This window comes from Chrysochloris asiatica, unplaced genomic scaffold (genome assembly GCF_000296735.1).
Source record: "Chrysochloris asiatica unplaced genomic scaffold, ChrAsi1.0 scaffold00266, whole genome shotgun sequence".
Classification (NCBI taxonomy): Eukaryota; Metazoa; Chordata; class Mammalia; order Afrosoricida; family Chrysochloridae; genus Chrysochloris; species Chrysochloris asiatica.
Genome location: NW_006408784.1, coordinates 2,237,637 through 2,244,637, shown reverse-complemented (window position 1 = coordinate 2,244,637; position 7,001 = coordinate 2,237,637).

Sequence of the window (7,001 nt, the reverse complement as noted above, 5' to 3'; positions counted from 1 at the left end):
TACAAGGCTTTCTTTCAGGACAAGCAGTGACTTTTAGGTCTCGTATGCATAGCTTGAGTTGTGACTCTGAAACCCTGCGCTCATTTCTTTGTTTCACCAGTTTGTCTAACAAGAGCAGGGCCAACCAACCAGCTTCCCTATGCTACTCAGTTGAACAGAAATGCTGAAAGGCATGAAACAATCACCCAGAGCTTGTTTCTCACAAATATTTGATCCAATCATGGTGATATTTTATGTGTGTCTAAGGAGTCCTGGTATGGCATTGTGGACTAATGTGCTGGACTGCAAAGTTGGTTTGAACTGCAAAGTCGGCAGTTCAAGCTCACCAATTGCTCTTTGGAAACCCTACGCAGGATCACTATGGAACCCGACTTCACAGCATTTAACAACAACAACAATGGACTCCTGATGTAGCACTATAGGATCAGCACCACTCTGGGAACAACAAGGTCAGCAGTTCAAACCCACCAGCTATTCCTCTGAAACCCTATACAGGGTCGCTATGAGTCAGAATCAACTCCACGGCACTTTATAACAACTGCCACCTCATGCCATGGTTTAACAGTGCCCTCCTCCCAACTGATTTTGAAGTAATCAGTATATTTAGGACTAGCCAGACTTGAGAATCAATTTAGAAAATTGATTTGTTCCTCTAGACCCCATTCTCAGAACCAGTTGTCTAAGGGTGAGTTCTCTAGAGGAACAAAACTAGTGAAGCGTGTATATATAAATATATAGACAGGGACTTATTTCAAGGAAATTGATCGTGCAATTGTGGAGGCTGGCAAGTACCATATCTGAGGGTCAGGTGTCAGGCCAGAGGCATCTCCTGACTCACTGGCTGAGGAACTCCAAATCTGCAGGTCAGGTGTTAGGTTGTTGGTTTACAGGGTTGCAGGAGCTGGCAAATGCAGAATCTGCAGCTCAGAAGGCAGGCTGCTGGCTCATACCCCAAGAACCAGAGGTCAGAGGATGAGGAGTCTGATGCAGAATCGAGTAAGTGAGCCTCACCGGAACGTCCATGTACACTGGATGCAGACCACACTCCCAAGAGAGCTAGCTCTCTGACATCAGGTCACAAAATAGAAGATAATTCGCTAATTCTGAGAATCATGGCCAAAGCAAGTTGACACACAACATTAACTTTCACAAAGTCAAAGCATTAAAAGAGAACTTTTTCTCTTAAAAGATGCCCTCATTGTACAGAATGTACAAAAGGAAACAGATGACTCATATTTGGTGCAAAAATACATCACTCTCCCTGCTTGTGTGAGTATTCAAAGAGAGAGATCTGAACAATTTTTTTGTTTTTTCCAAAAGCAGCTAGATTGCTTGAGTTTACATTTTCACAGCTATAGGCGTGCTAATAAATGTCTTCTCATGACGCATTCCAAAGGCTCATTCTTGATTTTTGACTCAACAACTTGTGAACACAAAACAACCCTGCAAGCCACCTGCTCTCACCTGTATTTGACAGGTATAATTTTAGAAAACTTTCCAATCTGCCTACATTCCATCTTAAATTTGTTCACTAAACTCACAAATACGTAAGTATAATGAGTGCAAGTGAGCTGCCTCAGTTCTCTCTCTGATGAGAAGAGTTGTGCATGGGGAAAGGGTCCTTCATCCACAGAAAGCAAGAGTTAGGAGGGGTGTGGTTAGCAAAAGATCTGGGCAAAGAGAAGCAGAGGGCTGAAGGAGATCTGTCCTGATCTAAGTTGTCTATGAAGCAGGAACAAGACTATTTTCTGCACTACAGGAAGCTGGGATGTGAGGCTGACCTAGAGAGCCTCAGAACAGAAGACAGAGCTGAGGAGAGTCACGTGGAAGGCTTTTGAAGCATGAGGTGGGAGGCCATAAACTTGCAATGACTCCAAGCTATGAGGTTATGTGCTTTTTCCCAGGTGTCCCAAGTAGAAGACTGAATCATGGTCAAAGGAGAGATCCAGAGTTGGGATTTGGGAACTGGAGTACATACAATAAAAGGTCAAAGGAAAAGAGACTTGAAGTTTGGGCAAGGACACTCATTAGATTACATGTGTATTTCCTTTCTCTCTTCACCCCTAACATTCTTTGTGTGCCAATTAGGGATCTTGGTTGCAAGTGACAGACCACTCAACTGGATCTAATAGAAAATGTTTTGGCATATATATCTCAAAAGTCTATGGGAACTTCTGGCCAAACATATTGGAATGACCAAAATCTTAGTTAAAAAAAAAAAAAAGATAATAAAGGAATTAAAAATTAACTACTAAGGACAAAGAGACCTGGAGAAAAGCAACAGCAGACAGAGATTTCAGCAAAATTTTGGAAGAGAGAGAGTAGATGGAGGAGTGGTCTCTGATTTAAGGAAGCTGAAAGCCAGGTGCCTGCAAGAGGAGTGGAAGAGTTGAGAAAGAACCAATGCAGAATCCTCAACAGGCTCAGATGTCTCAGTCTGAGAAGGAAGCAGGTACTGCAGACGGTACAAGTATGGATGGAGTGGAGCTGGCAACAGCCAGAGTTATACACAACAGAGAGAGCCAAGGGACAATACTCACATATAACTGCTCATGCACAGATCTGTCAGGATACCCTCCAGCCCTTTTGTAATGGTGACCACTGATCGATCCTTTGTTGATGTTAAGTCACAGAGAGACTCTGTAGGGTTGCCTAGGCGGTAAATCTTTGTGGGAGAGAAAGTCTCATCTTTCTCCCACGGAGTAGCTGGTGGGCCTTGTGGTTCGCAGCCCAGTGTTTATCCTATGGAGCCACCATGCTCCCACTGAACCTTTCTTTAGCAGCTGGACCCTGGGGAAGGGACCACAGGAGCTGGGATGGGGAGTACTGGGAAGGCCCTGCTGGTGGAAATATTCCCATGTGTTGGCAACTGCTATGATTGTGCTGGTGTTGAGGAGGCCTCCTGACTTCTCACCTCCTCCTTCACTTCTTGCAGCCTGGCACCCTTAACCTGACTCCTTAGAAGACAGCACGTTTCTTCCAGAAGAAAGGACATCAGAGAGGTTCCAAATTCAGGAAAGATGGCATAGCAGAGAACAGAGGTGTCAGGCTGAAAGCACAGGAAGATGAGCACATGCCCACAGGACTGTGAATAACACCTGCCCCAGCTCTGCTCTCAGAGCTCTGGCTGCCAGGCAAATGCTCCTAGGGCAGGAAATGAAAGATTCTTCTCTGGATAAATTTAGAAGCCCCAGAAGAAATGCTTCCACCTGCCAACATCTGTCCAACAATAGCCCTCTCCAGCCCTGGCTCTGCACCCTCTGACTGGCTGTATCCTGGGACTCTTTAGGGTGGCACCAGACAGCCAGGCTCCCACCATCTCACCATTTAATCGGATGAAAAATATTGGAGCTCTCAGGTCCTGGGGACCATGCAGATCAGAAAGACTGGCTTAGGCTGTAATCTATGGTCCCCTTGGGGTTGAGGTGGGGGAGCACAAGGGTGTCCTAAGTTGTGTATAGTGAAAGTGCAGGTAACTGGCTCCTACTGTGTCAAATGAGGGTGCTGTTAGCAGAGAGAAGGGGAAAGGACATCAGACCAGGGGCCAAGGCACCAGGAAACAGAACAACAGTCATAACCAGCTGCTCTGCCACAGCCCTGCCACATGCAGCTCTCATTTGCTTTCTAGGCAGGCTCCCCTCCTGGGAAAACGTCCCAAAAGCACACACACATAACTATCTACCAAGTACATTTTCCAAATGACACCAAATTATGAAGCTGGTGTTCTGGGACACACCTGTTTCATGTTGCTTTGAAGCACAGCCAGTTTCTGCTGCATCCAGTCATCCTGACTCAGTGATGTGTCACCATTTGCAAGGTGTTCTCACACGTGAGGTCTAATTTTATCCTCTGAATGAGCCCATAAAACTCATTATAGATGAGAAAATGGAAACTCCAGCGGAGCAAGTGATTTGCACCAACTCACAAGGCTACAAGGCAGCAAAACTAGTACAATCCCACTTCTTCAGACCATGGGCCAGGACACTTTTCATTATACCATGCATGTTGTGAAAAAATCTGTCCCTAAATCCATCCCCAGCTCCAAACTATGAGATGTGCAGACATCACCCGGGTGACAGATGACCAGTCAGTCAATGTTGGCACAAGTTAAGATTCAGAGTTTGATCATAACACAGAAACATTCCTACTTATTTACCTCTTGGGTTAGTTTGTATCTGGGAGCATCTGGGTCACAGCCATTATTTCCTTAAATTTACAACAAAGGCAGGAGATTAACTAGCCTGGAGGGCAGTCCACTGAAATGGACTAAAAAAAAAAACTAAGGTTATGTGTGCCAGTCACATGGTTCTCTTGGATTATTCCTAAAGTGCCCTCTTTTAGACTCCATTCTGGCCAGATTCTAAGCATCTGACTCCAGAGTATTCCTTGGGCTGTGTCTCTGTTCTCTGCTCTCCCCAGCATTTGACTCTTGACTCCATGACAAACCTAGGCTTGGTTTTGCTTCTTGACGCCAGAAAATTAGGATGGATTATAATGATTCTTTAGGTACACTAATGTTTGTCAGTGCTTAGAACAGTGATTGACACATAATTAGCACAATAAAAGTTTGCTATTGTTGTTATGCATCATCATCATTGTTCACTACCTGCTTTGCATAACACACCTGAACCCTTATTTTAGGATTCCCAATCTCCTTGTGTCCGTTGCAGAGTTCTGACTGGGTTCTCCTAGGTCAACTCCCATAATTCTCCCCACTCTGCTCCAAAATGCCTGGACTTCCTTTTTAAGTCTGCAAACAAGTAAAGCTCTTTCACCTTCAGACCTCTGTCTGTGCTGGAAACGTCCATTGTTGCCAAACCTTGACTGAGTCATCGAGTCACACAGACCCAGGTCTCAATCCTCGCTCTACCTCTTGGGCCAGTCCTTCCCTGATCCAAGCCCTGTTTTCTTTGTAGATAAAATGGAAACAGTAGTGCCTTCTCACTGGGTTGCTGCAAGGATCTGTGAGAATGTACTCCAAGTGCCTGTCCAGCACCTACCTCCATAACAAGAAAGAGTGATTAGTGGATAAAATAAGTGTAAGAAATTGTCTAGAGGAGATGGTAGAATTCTGTAAGGAGAGGTCAGTGTTCGCTGTGGATGATGTTGTTGTTACTTGCTACCCAGTCACCTCCAACTCCTGAGAACCTCAAGTACATCAGAACAAAACATGGTTCAGTCTTGAATCATTCTCACCATCACTGGTATGCTTCTGCCCAGTGTATATTTTGAGTGCCTTCCAACCTAGCACGACATCAGACAAGATTCTGTTGTGATCCACAGGATTTTCCTTGGCTAATGTTTGGAATCCAATCACCAGGCCTTTCTTCCTAGTTTGTTTGACTATGGAACCTACCTGTCTACTATGGGTGACTGCACTGTAGTGAATAACTTCTATAGCCTTTTATACTTAATTTTTATAACTCCAATCAAATGATTGGGTGGGGCTATATAAATTGGAGTCCTGGTGTGGGTTAATGCACTGGACTTCAAAGTCGATTTGGACCACAAGGTCGGTGGTTCAAGCTCACCAGCTGCTCCTCAGAAACCCTATACAGCGTCGCTATGGGTCGGAACTGACTCAACGGCATTTAACAACAACAACATATAAATTAGGGGTTTGTGACCCACCAAGGGGTTGGATAGCTTGCTAATAATGCAAATAAGGTGCCTGGAACCGTTGTGAGGGTTGTTGTTGTTAAGTGCCATCGAGTCAATTCCGACCTATATTGATCCTGTAATAGGGTTTCCAAGGAGTAGCTGGTGAGCTTAAACCACTGACTTTGCCGTTCAGAAGACTTTGCAGTCTGAAGCATTAGTCCACAGATTCACACCAGGACTCCTTGTGAGGGTGGGACCATGAAAATATGATGTAGGAAACCATAGCAAAGGGATTGGTCATATAGTTGCTATGCGTCAGAATCAACTCAGTTGCAAACAACCACCCCATCTGAGCAAAAGAAAGGCCGACACTAGGCTTCTGTAATGATTACAGCCAAGAAAACCCTGTGGCATGGTTCTACTGTAACACAGGGGTCACCAGGAGTTTGAACTGACTCCGCGGCAACAGGTGTTACCCTATTTCAAGCCTATGTCTCCCTCACTCTAAATCTGACAATAACAGCTAGAGAGACAAAAGGAAACCCTACAAAGTATAGAATCCTTGGGCTGAGAGATCCTATGAATAATCTCTTCCCCTCCCAGGCCAGGCTCCCCAGTCAAGACCGGACTGATCAGAGAATGCAGGCTACCAACTCCAGGGAAGGGCACAATGCCAGCCCTCACAGCTGCCTGCGTCCCGAGGCAAGAAACCTCGGGAACTCCTGTCCACCAAAGTCACACCTCTACCTGTTGCTGCCTCCCTCCCAAACCTAGCACAAGGACGTCTTTTGAGGCCAGTCCACACTTAGTTGTTGTTAAGTGTCGTCCAGTTGGCTCCTACTCATAGTGACCCTGGGTTTGAACCACAGACCTTGTAGGGGATAATCATTGACTTGCTGGCCATCTGTAGATCTTCTTTTGAGAAATGCCTCTTTAAAGTGGTTATCAGCTTATGTGGGACCACCCTGTCCAAAGGTAAATAACCTAGAACTAAAGAAATTCTTTTAAAATACACTTTTTGTTACTTTGAACCAAAATGCTTTGAATTTCACATAGGTGACCTTCACAAAAGAATAGCACCAAGGAAGCTGTATTCTCTTCAAAAGACTCACACATGGACTATTATTGCTAAGTTCTGTTGAGTTGATTGCCAATTTATAGCATTCTTCTGTGACAGAGTAGAACTGCCCTAGGTTTGCTAAATGATGATCTATATAGAAACATTGTTGTTGTTGTTAGGTGCCATCGAGTCGGTACCGACTCATAGCGACCTTATGCACAGCAGAATGAAACACTACCCGATCCTGGGCCAACCTCACTATTGTTGCCACGCTTGAGTCCATCGATGCTGCCACCTGGCTGATCCATCTCGTTGGGGGTCTTCCTCTTTTTCTCTGACC